Source organism: Dermacentor silvarum, chromosome 10 (genome assembly GCF_013339745.2).
Source record: "Dermacentor silvarum isolate Dsil-2018 chromosome 10, BIME_Dsil_1.4, whole genome shotgun sequence".
Taxonomy (NCBI): domain Eukaryota; kingdom Metazoa; phylum Arthropoda; class Arachnida; order Ixodida; family Ixodidae; genus Dermacentor; species Dermacentor silvarum.
The window spans coordinates 16,070,639-16,086,091 of NC_051163.1; the positions used below are offsets into that span (position 1 = coordinate 16,070,639).

At 47.0% G+C, this 15,453-nt stretch overlaps 1 protein-coding gene across 3 annotated transcripts in view; it reads right to left on the minus strand.

The window, feature by feature from the left end:
* LOC119465726 (alpha-aminoadipic semialdehyde synthase, mitochondrial) overlaps positions 1-15,453 on the minus strand; it is a 70,278-nt gene that overhangs the window by 33,967 nt on the left and 20,858 nt on the right. Inside the window, exons 1-2 of one of the 3 annotated variants that reach the window (XM_049657682.1) lie at positions 12,189-12,430; positions 10,477-11,227 (exon numbers count right to left, since the gene is read on the minus strand). The gene's annotated coding sequence lies outside the window, so the exon portion shown is untranslated. Of the gene's footprint in view, positions 1-10,476; positions 11,228-12,188; positions 12,431-15,453 lie in introns of those variants that run through there. The other 2 variants (XM_037726196.2, XM_049657683.1) reach the window with 2 other exon arrangements.

Below are 15,453 nucleotides of genomic sequence, written 5' to 3' on the forward strand. Positions count from 1 at the left end.
TGTGTGCTTTCAAAGTATACAATACGTATGAAATAGCTAATTTATAGTTACCACACACTATATGCCGTGCCTGGAATATTTTTCAATGTTCAAGCGTGGTCTGTTTTGTGGACGCAATTAAGCTGACTGAATGTCTCAACATTATCAGTAGACTGTGGTACTGACAGCCTTTAATGAATGAACTTGAAGCTACAATAAGCGTGGTAAAACTGAATCTGTGCTTAAGGGGACAGGAGGGTCAAAAAACGGCGATTTTCATTAAAAAAACAGGTTTTGTGTTTTTAGTTGTTTCAGCAACATTGATCTCTTCTATTTCACATATGAAGAAATCAGAGCCAGAAATGATCGGGAAAAGTATAATAAACTCGATTAAAGCCCTCGAGGTGGCAAGAAAAGGCACAGATAAGACACATTTCTAAGCGCGCGATGCGTCAAACCGCGGTTTCACACGCCATTGGGCTCGTGCAAGGTGGTAGGCCAAAGCTTTTTCTCTCCAAGGTTAGCTTTGCCACATCACAATCTCCCTGAGAAGTAATAATGATAATTAACAGAAGTAAACAACTGTTAAAACTTTCAATCGCATTTTTCTCAACTTCATATTTTGGGCAAAAGAAGGTGTTTGTGCACAACATTTTATGTACTTATAGTGGTCCGATCAAGACCACACTTGATGGGCGTAATTTTTAGGATATGTAGAATGCACTTATCTAGGATTTAATGCAATCAAGTAATTTTCTAAGGGTGAAAATTTTTAATGTACTCGGGCACCAGCCACTGAATATGAAGCACCAGATACGAAATTCTCTTAAAATGTTGCCTGTAAAGGGAATCACATTATCTTGCTTATTAGCACTCAGTGGAGTGTTAGGGACAAGAAAAATAATTTTGCACTGCTCTATCATGCTAACTGCTAAGTCCAGCAGCTGCACAAACATGCACTGTTTCTCACTTATGCATGGTACTTAGGACATGAAAGCATCGAGATATCCTAAAACTAAAAGTAGATTTCGAATGAAGAGATCAAGCTCTATAAGTGGTAAAATTTTCATTCGCCCAGCATTATTATTTAAAAAGAAATGTTTCTGAGGAGCATCTCCCCTTAAACGGCCAAAACATTAGAGAAGACCTTGCCCCGTTTCACTTTTGTCCGTCAATTTTTTATGAAACTTGATCCGTCTTCCTTCCGTCCAAATGTTGATCGATCCCCATTAACGAGCTTCGCGCCACTTCGCATATGTACAAAGAACCATCTTCAAGCCGTTGACTAAAGCGGTGTATATATGCAAATTGCGCTACCTATTGCGCGCGCGGAGGTCTGTGTCACGAGTGTTGTAGGAAGCCAAGCCTGTTTCGCCGCTGAACTGGATCCTTTTACGTCAGGCACATCTACCCCTTGCGTGAGAAATGTCAGCTCCTTCACTTCTGCGTTGGTTCTTTTCAACGCTTCGAGCGCTGTTACGCAAACGCTACGCATGACTCTCTTGGACGGAGGCCAAGACGTGGCGTGAGATGGCCGATGCGTGTCTAGGGGTTTCCTCCAACCGGCGTTCAATCAGGTTTCAAAGTAAGCGTAGTACTAGCACCAAGCACAGCTGAATTCGTATCCTGTTCGGGGCATCCTGAGAGAGACAGCTCGAAAACACGATACACATGTAGGGCCGAGAAGAAGACGTATATGTTACGACGTTTCTGGTCAAGAACACAATAATAACGACTCGCGTAAATTTTGTATGTAACCGTTCGGAGTCTTTCTCGTAAACGAATGTGCAGCCTCTGGAAACAGCAAACGAGAATTTGAGTTTACAGACAGATAGAGTAATGATTGAAATGATGATGATGAAATAAATAAATTAAACAACACAAAAGGAGAGACGGATACACGGAGTGCTTTTGCGATCTGTGTGTACGCATATGTGCCTCATTTGTGTTGCGTGGTTATTGCTCCATCAGTCGCGAATCTGCACTGCCAACTCACCCAATTTCTAGAATTATAAGATTGGAGAAACGCTAGGTATAGCGCGGTTATCAAATCCGGTGGTCAATAGTACGCCAACGCTGGCCGCCTCTCTCAAAATGTAGAAATCGTTCGATTTGAAAAGCTTCATGCACTATCGGCAAGTATTGCACTCAAGCTCCCTTTCTTCTGACTTACACTAAGTCTCTTCCGTAGTTCACCTCACGCACACTGCAAGACGAAAGCCTTTCTGGGCAATCTCCAGTATTGCATCGACCGACTCCTTATCTTATGCTTGCAAACTTCCTAGTTTTATCACTCTATATAGTCATCTGCAATCTCTGACCGTGTTTTCCTTCCATCGACAATCATTCCGTTGCTTTAGTAGAGCGCCGGTTATTTCTAACACCCTTTTGTTATCTAGTCAGACACTCACACTTCAATTTCCTCTTCATCCCCGCCCTACATACATTTTCGTCCTAACTTGTCTTACTTTTGTACTAACTCGCCTAAGATACGTTGGTGCGCTAGTCGTCTTAATGTCATCACGACTGGATGAAAAACTGTAGACGTTCGTTACATTTCTCGTGCTTAAAATCAAAATTACATTCTGGGTTCAGGACAAGAGGTACGCCGCTAAGCAGACGAGGACGAAGAGCCCGTATATGCCGTTTGTGTCTCACTTTATTGTTTTACTTTCCACAACAAGAAAACAAAAATATTAACTTCAAATTGTAAGATATTACAGCATGGAAATTGATATTAACGATTAGAATTCATTTAATATCTTATTCTTAAATAAGGAAATTCTATTTAAGTATTGTTCCTTTTTCTACCCACTGCCGCCCGATTCATGGCCAATCCCCCGTAGTGGGTTGTGCTATATCTGTAGGCACCAAGCCAAACCAAACTTCGTTCTCGTCTGCTTAGCGCCGGACTTTTTGTCCTGAAGTCATGAACCAACTGGCTCAGCAACAAGTGTTGTTAAATTCTGGGGTTAAACGCGCCGAAACCCCAATCTGGGGGGATTCCGGATTAATTTTGACCACCCGGGGGTGTTTTGACTTGCACATAAAGCTAGGTACACGAGCGCTCTTGAATTTCGCCCCCATCGAAATGCGGACGCCGCGGCCGGGATCGAAGCCGCGTCTTCAAGTCTTTTAAAGCTCAGCAGATCAACGCCATAGCCACTGGCCAGCCGCGCGGGGCTTTCTCGAGCTTGTGCTGATTGTTTTCATATATTCTCATATTCTCTACCCTTTCTGCCAGTGCGTAGTTGTGTCCGCGGTAGCCGTAATAGAACGCGTTCGTAACACGAAACGGAGTTTATTTCCGAGGGACTTGTGCGCATCGCGGTCCGAAGTCGGCTCTGTTGTTCTGTGAGCCGACGGAGACAGAGGGGCTGGAAGGCTGCGATGTTGGCGGCTGGTGCGAGAGGAACAAAGAGGTGTCTCGTAGACAGCAGTTTCGTAGACGTAGCAGTATACAACCGGAGAGTTCAGCTAGTTAGCCTCTGTACCCTTCATTCCATCTCCGTCTCTCTCTTGGTGGAGCAGAAGGGGCCACTTTACTTACTCCTCACTGTGCGCTATTTCAGGGCTCAATCAGTTTAAAAAAAAATCACAGGGTCTCTTACGTTATCCCTAAGACGACTTGAAGGCGAAAGCCCAAGTGCCGATGCATTAAAGGACGGACGCATGACGTACACATCCCCCTTAGTTCGCTTTGTCTACTTCGCTTAGTCATCCCTCTTAATTCGCTTACTTATCCTCTTAATTCGGTTAATCGGCCATCTTAATTCGCTTAGTCATCCATCTTAATGTCATCCATCTTAATTCGCCTAGTCATCCACTTAATTCGCTTTATCATCCATCTTTATCATCAATCTTGCTTGCTTGCTTACGGGGGTATGAGTGCTTGCGGGGATATGAGCCATTGATAATGATAGTTTTTGAACCTTTCGTGTCGTCGAGGCGTTTTCGCTCAAGGGCTTTGAAGGCCTACACAACGATGAGACATATAAGGCTTTCGCCTTAATAAATATCCGCCACATGAAAACAGACTTGCCCTAAAATGACCTTTAGGCTGCATGTCAAACGAACGTCAGTGCAGCGCGGCCTGTCACAGGAGCAAGGAATCGGTACTACGTTCATCTGATAACAATGGTGCTACGCTCACGTTCACAGCAGGATGCGAGAAAGGATAACAGTGTTTTGTAATGAGTACAGTGGTACGCGTTGCAATTCGTTTTAGCATGTCATTTACATGCGAATACGCTCTGAATCGAGGTGGGAAGTTGAGGGTGCGAGAAACCGTGAACGTTGCCTTGAGGTGTGTGCAGCCTTGTCCTCCGCGACGTGTTATACCTAGATTACGGTATCAGAGCTATAACGACAGATTTCGCAGGCCGCCAGATTCAAGGAGCAGACCTTGAACAGTTCGAAGTAATGCAGTGCAGTGAAGTTGTTTATTGAGCGTAAGGTAAACGTGTTTAGACAGCGTTTCTAGAGATATATTAAGGATGTAAAAAAACGCTGTTTACGAAAGAAAGGAGAAAAAAACGCTGACATAATTTTTGACCCTTCTATTTAAAGAAATAACGGCGGAACAAACTATCTGAATGTATGGCACATTGTGCGTCAGCGTAGCTTCTATTCATGTATGCGAGACAAAGACATTGACGACGTTTTAAATCATGAGTATAGTGAGACAGTTTTAAGGAGAGCGCTGCTATAGATCAAGCTGCATTGACCGACAATGGTTTGTTGAACTTACTGCACTGTGTCATCTGCGTCTCCCTCTAGTACTTGGCTGCTGGGACTAAAATTCTGCGTTTATCGACAAAGTTTACATCTCGTTCTAAAGAAACCAAAGAGTCAAGGACGAAAATGTATAGAACATTTTCTATACAGAAACGGCTCAAACATGTGAAAATTTGTTCAATTTCTACGCGTTATATAACGTGCTTACATGACTCTGCAGATGTGCACGTGATAATCAAAAAAGGGAGTTCACCCTTCATTTTACGTGTTAATAAAAAGCAGATTTTTTTTGTCTTTTTTTTAAGCGAAGTTTTCTTTGCGATCTCTCCCACACTTTGTTCAGTGCTGCTGCTTTGGGTTGACGAATAGCTTCGCACAGTACAGCAGCCGCCGTATAACGAAGGAGCCTATATATAAAGTCATTTGTGCGACCCCTACGGATGTGCAGGTGGCCGGCATCTGTTCCCTACGGGCCCGATTACGCAATGGAATAACAAAGGGTGTACCGAACTATCCTTATTGCAACAAAAATGCGCCTGTGATTTATTTGCCTAGTTCCCCGGGGTTTGGCACGTCTGCTGGTTCGGTTTCTCACAGGGTAAAGCGGGCCGGTCCTGCAGATAGGGCAATAGTAATCTGGGACTGATGCTGGAGACAGTCTAATGAATAGTGGCAAATCAGTTCTGCGGAAACCCGTATAGGTGGATGAAAGTTAATGGAAAAGAAAAATGCTCATCAACCCACTTGTAGAAGGAAGCTACAAAGGAAATCCATACGGGTTTCTCGGAAAGAAAAGTTCGCAGTTCCTCCTCAGGGACAATTCTGTAAGTGTCCACCTAATGGACATTTCGTCTGCTACATGTCCATTTCGTCTGCTGCTGAAGTTCTGATGGGCTGGGCTAGGGCACGTGTCAGAAGGAGACAGGCGCTCCCAGCCAATCAGCACATAAACAGCAGACGAAATGGACACCTCCACTAGGTGGACACATAGAGAACACCCCTCCCCTGGTCCGAGATGCACCAGACGAATGCGGGCGAACTTTTTCATCAACTGCCAACTTTCTTTCTGCGAAACCCAGTTTCTATTGCAGCTTCGTGTTACAGGTGGGTGGAGGAAATTTTTTTTTCCTTTCATCTAATGAAAACTGGGTCAATTGATTCAGAAGACTGCAATCTTTGATCGCGTGAGTCACGTGGGAGTCACGTGGTGGGAGTTTTCGCGTATCGCTCATTTGACGGACAGGCACGAACGAAATCACTGTGCTGCAAAACTCGTTGCAGAAGATGGAACAGTTTCATAGCATTTAATTATCCGTCTCGTGATAGCGTCGCTTCCCATATATAATTTTCTTTCGCCAGATAAATGCAAATTGAGTAGTGAAGGAATATTAACCAGGCTAAGCCTATAGTGTTGCAGTTTAGTGGACGGGGGCAAGCGGCTCGCGCGCAGCACTTCGCTAAAACTCGCTAGCGTGGTCGCACTGCTCGAGCGCTGTCTCTCCCCGTTATCGCCAAGGTCATTGCGGCGAGGTTGAAGGCCTGGCTTTCTTTCCTGTCGCAGTATACGCGCGGTGGTCGAGTGAGATTGCGCGTAAGAATCCACGCACGTCTCACTTGCGCACTCGTCTCGCTTGCAAAAAGGTGAACCGGAGAGCGCTCTGTTAAAGAGACGAGCGGCTGTCTTCACGAATGTGAAGTGGGCTAGGCCGGCCTTAATTTAGCTTTCCGCAAACACACATGCACACTGACGCACGTGAATAAACCTTTTTACTTTTTTTCTTCGCAAGTAGTGACCAGAAAAGGCGAAAAAAAAAAAAGAGGGGAGGGGGTATGTCGCTGCTGTTCAGGTTTGCGTCGTGATTGCTTTATTTTGCATAGGCTTACCCTAATTACCCTAATTAACGCCTGCAGGACTGCAGAACGTTGGCTTGGTACGTCATAACAGACGCGAAAGCGAAAGACAGCATGCGAATTCTGGCAGTTATTTCCGGACAACATCACAGTAACACCATATACGTTTCCACAACGTCTGGTCCAGGCTAATTAACTGTCGCGCTTATCAATAAAACAAGATTTCATCGCAATATAAAACAATAATAAAGGGTCCACCTAACGACCTTTCGTGGGCTTTTCCTGCGCAGAAAGCACCCAAATGACGAACATGTATATACTGTAATATCAGTGACGTCATGGCAGTCTCAGTTCGGGCGCAAAATGATATATATATATATATATATATATATATATATATATATATATATATATTTTTTTTTCTTTTTTTTTCAGCTACTATAAGGCAGCCCTTCTACCGCCGAGACAACTTTGAAATGGTTCTTGTGAGTGACGAGAAGGCTTCGCGAACCAAGTTCTGTTCCGTTTGATATATGGGATGTGCACGCAGCCATCCGTCATAATGACTTTCGCTTACCTATCTTAGAAGCAGGAATGTACTTTAAGCTTTGCATTCACTGTTGGCTAAGTGGAGGTGTGTCGACTTTGTGCCCGCGTGAATCAATAGCATTTTTTTTTTTTTTTTGCGCATGCACGCAGGAGGCGAAGCTGTTTACAATGCATAGGCGACATTGACGTCAGTTCGTTATTGTTCTTCGACAACCTTCGGCGAACGACAGCTGTCAAAGCACTTGCTTCTCTGTTTTAGTCGATCGCTGCCGACGTCAACAGCTTTATCCTGAAGTCGCATCGTAAGTTAGTCTTCTTCTGCTCTCGTCGTCAATATAAGTCCTTATTGAGCATCGATGAGTGCTCCCTTACCGTTAGCCAACACGTAACAAATTGCCCTTTGTTCTAGTGCGTGAACCCGGCCTTGGGGCTGTAATGAGGACGAAGGGTGATCATTGCTTTGGAAACATTTTACTGCTGACAAGAAGCCAATAAAAACAGCAATGCCTATATCTCCGTTCTTATTTGAATGAATGGACCAAATTGTTTCGTATCATAAGTCCTAGGTGTCTTTGTAAATTACCAGCTTTGTTCGAGCATCGAGTTACGTTTATTCATTTTTTTTTTTTTCAGCCGGAGGCGGAATACTTGCCAGACAACATTGTCGTATACTACGCTTACAGATTACTTGTAGGTCATGCCCCTCACCGTCGCTGCTTTTCTGTACTTGAGATGATCGGGTATTTCAAGGGCTACTTTCAGTTTTTAAATAAAGTGTGCGACGCCGAACGTGAATGGAAATCATTCAAGGGTTGGTACGGAGGACGGAAGAATCGTATTTCACGTCGATGTGATGTTCCATCGCTTAGGTGATGCGGGAGTGATGTCAGCTAAAATTGTACACTCTGGCTTTGAATTTGCATGTGCATTGTTTTCTGTGAAACAGGGGAAAATGTATAAGGAAGAAAGAAAGTCGAATTTTCTTTCGGCGGCAGGCGAAGGAAAAAGGAGGGGTTGACTTGTCCTACCCGCTTGGCAAGATGCATGTAAAAGATATGGCCTGTCGACTTAGTCTAGTTGCTATGGCGTTGCGCTGCTGAGCTCGAGGTCGCGAGTTCGTGCCGGCTGCATTTCGATGGGGATGAAATGCATGAACGCTCGTGTACTAGATTTAGGTTCACGGTAAAGAAGGCCGGGTGGTCAAAATTAATCCCGAGTCCCTCACTAGTACCTCATAACCAGGTCGTGGTGTTGACACGTGAAACCCCAGAACTTAATTTGAATGAATTAATTAATTCTGGGGTGCTACGTGCCAAAGCCAGGATTTGATTATGAGGCACGCCGTAGTGAGGGACTCCGGATTAATTTTGACCACCAGGGGATCTTTAACGTGCCCACCCCAATGCACGGGACACGGGGGTTTTTTGCGTTTCGCCCCCATCGAAATGCGGCGGCGATTCGATCCCTGGACCTCGTGCTTTGCAGCGCAACAGTAGCCGCTAAACCACCGCGGCTGGTGAGAATTTAATTTTGCTTTGGATGTATAAGCGATCGGGTCGGCCTGCGTCAGCGCGGCTTCCGACTCTAGCCACTCGCTACCGAGTCTTTTGCAAACGAAGCTTCTGCCCCGGTTTCGTCGTGTTGAGTCCGTGGAACTGTTGCTGCTGTAAGAAGCCTCGAGCGTCTGTATACTAGAGTTAACTTTCTCTAGACCTTTCGTGTTTTGCAGCTATAATAAGGTCGGAGGTACGACGTTGAGTGTGACATTGGCACGGCTGAATTTTTCGCTATCTCTTGAAGCCCATAGTACAACGTACGCTTCGCCACATGGCGAATCGGTTATCTATAGAACTCGCGCTATGGCCCGCACACACACACACATACAAAAAAAAAAAAAAAAAGCTGACGTGGAAATCAGTTGGCCATCTCACCCTTGGCGGCGAACAAGAGAGAGAATAAACTTTTATTTAGAGCAGAGAACAAGAAAAAAAAAAAAAAAAACATGCGCAGGTGCGTTTCGGCTCTTACGCAATGACGTAAGTAGAACCAATTCGGTTGCCTATTTCCAGAGAACGAGACTTTCTACAAGATGTGATAAAGGCGCTATCGTCTGTTCCCGCATTTAACAAAGAAGAAAAGAAGCGTCCAGCCCATCTTAATTATACAGAAAATAATTACTGGAGACCAACCGCTGTGAATCCCCGTCTCTCCTTCAGCGGATCCATTCTGTGCTCCAACAGCGTACAGAACAGAAGGTGGCTCTTAGAGACTGTATGCTGTCTAGCAAACAGAATCTGGTGGCACAGAGGCGGCTAAGGAGATTCTCTGATGCGTACTGAAGTTTCACACGACGCTTAGCGTGGTACTCAAGTATCGACGCTTAGTGGTTACACTGAGCTTTCCCATAGAATATAATGTACATACATTGGCATCGAATGGGTGTAGTGTACAGCTTTTAAGCGTATGCTATGATTTCTGTAGGGTTAATCACTCTTTCTGACGCCAAAGATGCACATAAACGTACTTGTAATAGTACACAGAAGTTTACGGAAGATGAGATTTGCCCAAAGAAATGAAGAAAAAGTTGCATTTCCCCGAAGCATGGGGCCATGGCCTCAAATTCAAAGTGTCAATCTATAGTAGCTTTAGTACAAGGTGATCGATTGAATTAGAAGCGCTGTGTCTTAACAGAGCAGAAATTCACACTTGTCGTGGAATCTGCGTTCCTTAAAGTTTTGCAGCCGACTGTGCGGTGCTCACCAATAGTAGTGTTTCTTAATATTATACTTCGTGCGGCTGATATCGTATGCGCAGCCATGTTTCTATACTTCTTTCTGGGGTTTTACGTGCCAAAACCAGTTCTGATTATGAGGCATGCCGTAGTGGAGGGCTCCGGATTAATTTTGACAGCCTGGGGTTCTTTAACGTGCACTACAACGCAAGCGCACGGGCGTTTTGCATTTCGCCTCCATCGAAATGCGGCCGCCGCGGCCAGGATTCGATCCCGCGATATCGTGCTCAGAAGCGCAACGCCTTAGCTGACTGAGCCACCGCAGCGGGTATGTTTCTATACTTCATGTTTGGAAAGTAACAGGGCTGAACGGACAAGGCCTTAGGCTAGGGAGAACACCACGCAGCGCCAGTGTCGTGTTCTTCTTTGCCCAAGTCCTTGTCCATTTAGTGCTGTTACTTTCCAAAACATGTATTACGACCAACTCGGCCAAGTTTCGCTCCTAGTATGTTTCTATAAGTCAGAAAAAGAAAACAAAACAAAGAAATGAACAGGCGGACGTCGCATCAGCAGCCACGCGCTGTATAATAAGTAATTCGACGAGCACCATGCAAGTCGTTCCGACTCACCTGTTTACAGACGAGCCAGGAGTACTCGCTTGAAGCCCAGTTGTCGCGGTGGACGGCCTCGTGTTCGGACCAGTAGTCGCAGCGCCGTACTTCGCCGAACAAGGTCGGAAGCATCCACTTTTTCACGCGTCGTGCCGCGAAAACGCCCTCCGGGGCCGTCAGAACTGGGGCGCACCGGCTGAACTCACCGAGCGAAGGACGGACAACCGGAACGGCCTGTGTCACCCTTAGACGTAACGGCGAGACCTCTCTTCTTGACAAGCAGAACAACAGAGGGATACCCTTAGCGGGAGTAGCCCTTAGGTGGTCCCAAGTCCGCGTTCAGACGGCGTTCGAAGGTGACTCGACTTGTCTGCGGTCTTGAAAGAAGCCTTGCAACCGGTGAGACTTGTTTACCTTCGTGCTCGGGGTGCGCCTCTTGAGTTAATTGATTCCTTTCTCCACTTGCCTACGGCCTACGGGGACAAACCTTGAACGACCCTGGTGCACTTGAGGAGGTCGCAGTGCTGTAACTATAGCAGACTTGTTCAGCGGTTCTTGAAGATGCACTGCAGGCCAACTACACCTTTAGTGGTTCTTCCGGTGTGCTATAAGGCGCGCTTTGAAGAAGCTTTTTCTTCTGTACCGCTTAAGGCAGGTCGTTGTCCCGACGATACTCCTGTAATCCTTGATCCACGGAACGCCGGAGCTTGTCGGTGTGGATTTCCCGTCAGCCGGCAGCCAGCTTTACTGGCTATACCCGCAACCGCTCCTGCAGGAAAGAACAAAGAACAAGTGAGCTTGAAAACACACACACACACACACACACACACACACACACACACACACACACACACACACACACACACACACACACACACACACACACACACACACACACACACACACACACACACACCGGCGTGAGCGAGAGACGTGAAGAAAAGAAAAAGAGAACTGATATTCTACAACGAGTGGAGAAAGGGGCTCGCGGCAATTTTCAGTCGACCTCGAAAGTTGCCATAGAGGAAAACGCGAGCAGGCCGGACGGAGGCAGGAAGTTGCGCGCTCGCCAGTCAATCGGAAGCTCCAGATCTCAGTTCCGCCAAGCAGCTCCCCCCTCCACAAGTCGCCTCTTGCGTAATGTGCTAAGACCGCGTACGACTGGTGGATACGAAAAGAGCGAGCGAGCAAGGGCACGTTTTACATTCCGCGTACGCAGACGAGGAGTTAAAAAAAAAAAGAACAAAAGAACATGAGGCAGATGCGCACACGAAATGCAGGATGCACTCCGTTGCAACTGCACGCACAGCCCATTGTTAAATCAATCCACGCGAATGATGGCCAACCGTGCGACGAGTGAACTGCTAAACAATCTAGTAAGGTCACGCCACACTTTCCGTTCCTTTACTGACGTACGTTACACCGACGAGCCAAAATACACGAGTAACACGTGCAGAGGAGCATCAACTCCACAAAACACGTTAGCACACATTTGAAAACTGTTGCTCATCACGTGCGGACAAGGCACAACGCCTAGAGGACGGGAATCGAGCAAGGGCACGCACTTTCTCCTTTTCCCCTTCGCGTACGTGCTGGTTCGGAGAAACACGTGCATCTCAGCCCTGCGCCCTCGCACTAGGCAAAACGTCTCGACGTAAAAGAGCGAACGTAAAGGATTCAAGCCAAGGCCGAGAGGACAACCGCCTCCCTCCCTCGGAAGGCGAACGCACCGTCGTAGTCGTAGTCGCCCGGGAAGCGAGCCGATGAAGGTTACACTGCCGGCGCCGTGTCGTGGTCGTACGATCGTATCCTTCCCCGTCCTCCGCTGCTTCGCCGGCGCGGACGGAAGGCTCGACGAGACGCAGCGAAACAGCGTACAACCCGCGCTGCAGGCGCGCGCGTGTGTGTGTGTGCGCGCGATCGCGTATCTTCTACAGCTAGCCCGGCCGCGCCGCCGTCGCTTCGACGGCTTCTGCCTGCCACGTTGGATTCACTTCTCTTCGTTTCCTATCCACGTTTGCCGCATTTTTTTTTGCTACTTTTGTTCGTTGAGAGCGATCCACAGGTGCTCGTCGAGGGAGAGAGAACCAGTCGAAGGGCGCTGAGAAGAGGAGGAAGAGTGTTCCCGAGAGAAAGAAGAGGAAAGAGAAGACAGAGAGGTCGGCGAGCGAGTGAGGTGGCCGGCTGGCATGCTGCAGAAGGGGCCGCAGCCTGCTTCCTCTCCCGGTCTGCATGCCTGCCTGTCTGCGCGCTCGCGGCCGTTTTGTGTTGGGTGTCAGCGGGTTGTTGTGCGGCTATTTGGTACGTCGAACCCCAAGCACGGATAATGCACTACACCCGCCGTGCTCGTGTCTGAGTCGTGCCGCCGCACGTCCCTCTCGTGGTTTCATTTTTCGACGCTGTCTGGCATCTGTCTGGCCGCCGAGCAGAGCTGGTCTAGGCGCGTTCCCAGACGATGCACCCAGATTGTGTACCAGCACTGTGATACCGTACCTCTGAAGCTCACTTGGAGCTCATATGCCACGAAAATTTGTGCGAGCATCGCGTATGGCACAATGCTGAAATCTGGTGCTACACCTTGACGGCGTGCTGCCTTTATGCATGAACTTTTAATTTTTTTAAAATTTATTATTACTGAATATACTTATCTGTCCTCGTAGTTATATGTTTATGCCTCTCCCTGCATCCCAAACCCTCCCAGAGACGAGCAAGTTGCCAGGATATTCAGTGTCAAGCCACTGGAGGGCACGCTACATTTGCATAACAACTTGGTCCTCTAATGACGCAACGTTATCAGTTGGCGGAGAAGCGCCGCCTGGGCGTTGGCAGTGCAACGAAGGCGCTTAGCTAGTCTTCAGAAATTGGTAGCGCAAACTAAGGTTTGTGGTCTGCTGCTGGTCTTCCTCTTGTCATGTCTTGTCCAGACAAAACCTCTTGTCTTGTCATCCTGTTCCGTTACGGCCATTTTTGCACCATGAAATTTATCAGAACTTGGTATGCTGAATCTTTCGTTCCTTTAGAATGCAACATAGTCTATTCATAAGCAGTTACTTAGTACATGGCCTCCTAGATAGAGCGGCGCGTTCTACCTCGCAGCGCCCGATCTCAGAGTCCATGCCTAATATCAAGCAGATGCTGCCGAAATTCGTGGTCCCGTACGTGGGGTGCCATAGTGTTCGAACTTCACTGCGGTGTCACCACCTTCCTTTCGTTTCCGCGTGTTTTATAGCTTTCACAACTTCCGATTATGATTGAGACTCACCTGTATCGTATTCAAGAAGCGTACAGCTTGCCAATGACCACTCGATCAAAGCCAACTTGTACGTCTTGATTGAGCTGCCATGGCAATTACTAATCCGTCTGAACATAATGGACGTACACCCGCCGTCAGACATAAACGCAACAATAAAGACAGGTCTGTATAGCCGCATAACTTTAACAAATGCGGCCCGTAAACAGCAAACATATAATGTTTTGTAAGGAGTACGCGTTAGGCTAGCACATTCAAGGCACCCCAACTAGAATTATACACTACCCTGCGCAAAAGAAGCAAAAAAAAAAAAAAAAAAGAGCTCTTCAGGCATGTTCGGGTTAAATATGACGGAGACTGTATGCGTCCCTGGTGTCCCTTTAAGCTAAGCTGCAATTAAGCGCACACTTTCTAAGAAAAACTTGCAGTTACCCGCAATACCCAACAGGCATGGTGGCTTGAGTCTTTTCTTTCCAGTTTTCAGGATGGCTTCGCATTCTCAGCCGAGTCGAAAGAAAGGCTTTGCGCTTTGGGTTCTTTCTCGCGTCCCAAGGCTTCGTCAGCGCCGAACGTAAACACAGCAGACCACGTGCATGGTGTCTGCCAAGAGTACCGCGACACAAACATGTACGCGAATTCCTTCAGAGGCAATCATAACCATTGCCGCCTCCGCCAGCGCCCATAAAAGCAGGCGCCGCCGCTGTGAAAGTGCCTGGCCTTGCGAGCTAGAACCACGATTACGTAGCCGTATCCGTGACACAGATTTGTGTTCGCTTTAATTGCCCCCCCCCCCTCCTTTCGCCTGTTTATCCAAGGAATGTCTCCGGGAAAGCGTACAGGGCCTCGCGCCTCTGTGTGTACATCTCGATGTCGCATATGTGCACATGTGTTCCTTCCCCTGTTTCCTTGTCCTTTGTTAATTTTTTTTTCTTCTTGACGGCGTGAAAAGTGGGCTTAGCGACTGCCTGGTGTTGTTGTTTGTTACGGTCAAGGATACCTGGGCGTTGTTATTAAAAGTTACGGTCAAGGATACCTGTGTGCGCGACCGAGACTTGGAGGACAACAAAGAAACGTTAACGGAAGTTCAGGAGCGCGCCGCGAGTGATGGAACGGGAGGCGTGATATTGAGAAACAGAGAGATGGCAGTGGGGATCAGACAACAAAAACAGGCGCGGGATAATCTGTTTGCAATGAAGATAAATTACTGAAGCATGGGCAGCTATGCAAACTTGTAAAACGTTCTCGGGAAAGTGGAGATGTGAAGTAATAAAGGAGTAATCGAGCGAGAGATATGGCTGGAGCCCAAGTCTTGACAAGGGCAGTGTTCTTCGTCAGGCGAAGACAAGCGACGAAGACAAGAACATTATGGTGGCAAAATTAACGGAACTCACTCAGACTCACTCACAACTTATATTTTCTGCTTGGGGATTCACTCGGACCCTTCTCTTGGTATTTAAAGTTACCATTGTCATTGAGGCATTTAACGTGAAAAAAAGACGACCATAAATGCATTATCACCACTTCGATTGGCTTCACAACGAAATGGAGCATCGCTCGGATGCTGAGGAGGCTTCTGTGTTTCCCATGCTTTGATGCTGAACTCAATAAGTTATAGAGTCCACAGAATCCTTGTCATTGTATCCTCGCCCATCTTTATCTCAAGGCTGAGCGCATCGTAACTTGTTCCTCTTACTCAGTTCTTGTTTATGTGAATTTGCTTTGGGCTGAACAGAGTATTCAAGTAA